We start from the raw sequence: 719 nt of genomic DNA, 5'->3' as shown, positions 1-719 counted from the left end.
ATCTCCTTACATATACCTACGCTTTCCATCTCTGCTGATGGGGAATGATTGAGATTTCTCTTGGCACAGCTACCAGAAGACATACAACCTTCAGACAGGTTGCTCACGTCACATCTATGTCATCAAGCTCAGTTGGAGGATGCGCAGTAACGCTCAGCCATCATTGAAAAAATGCTTCTAATAGATTTCACTGGCCTCCGATGAAATCAATCACATTGTCCATTTACTCTACTGTCTATGATTCAGACGAAACAAATACACCGTCACACCAGGAAATCTCCTGGTACTCCCGATTGCCAATCCATGCCTGATAACAAGGGGAGTTATAGGTACGAAAAAGCGTAAAGGTTTGAAACCAACAATAGGTAGAATGGCCACATTAAGGCTGAGTTGAAAAGAGCTTTTAAAAAGTGCATCACAAATTTCAGACATGAAGCAGAGTAAAATGTTGACTTGCATATTGTATCTGGCATCAAATAGCCTACCAGCACCATGTGATATTTTCTCCTGATGAGGTAAATCTCAAAATGACACAAATTTTACCTTTCACCTTTATTTATGTATTCATTAATGGTGGTGTAGGTCATCTGTGCAGTATTCAACAGCATGTCTTCATTCTGTATGTGGGAGCACTGCACAATATGCTTGGTGTGCATGTTCGTGAGTGTATGGATGTCTGTGTGTGTGTGTGTGTGTGTGTGTGTGTGTGTGTGTGTGTG

Source organism: Etheostoma spectabile, chromosome 10, assembly GCF_008692095.1.
Source record: "Etheostoma spectabile isolate EspeVRDwgs_2016 chromosome 10, UIUC_Espe_1.0, whole genome shotgun sequence".
Classification (NCBI taxonomy): Eukaryota; Metazoa; Chordata; class Actinopteri; order Perciformes; family Percidae; genus Etheostoma; species Etheostoma spectabile.
The sequence above is the reverse complement of the archived record's forward strand: the minus strand, read 5'-3'. Positions refer to the sequence as shown.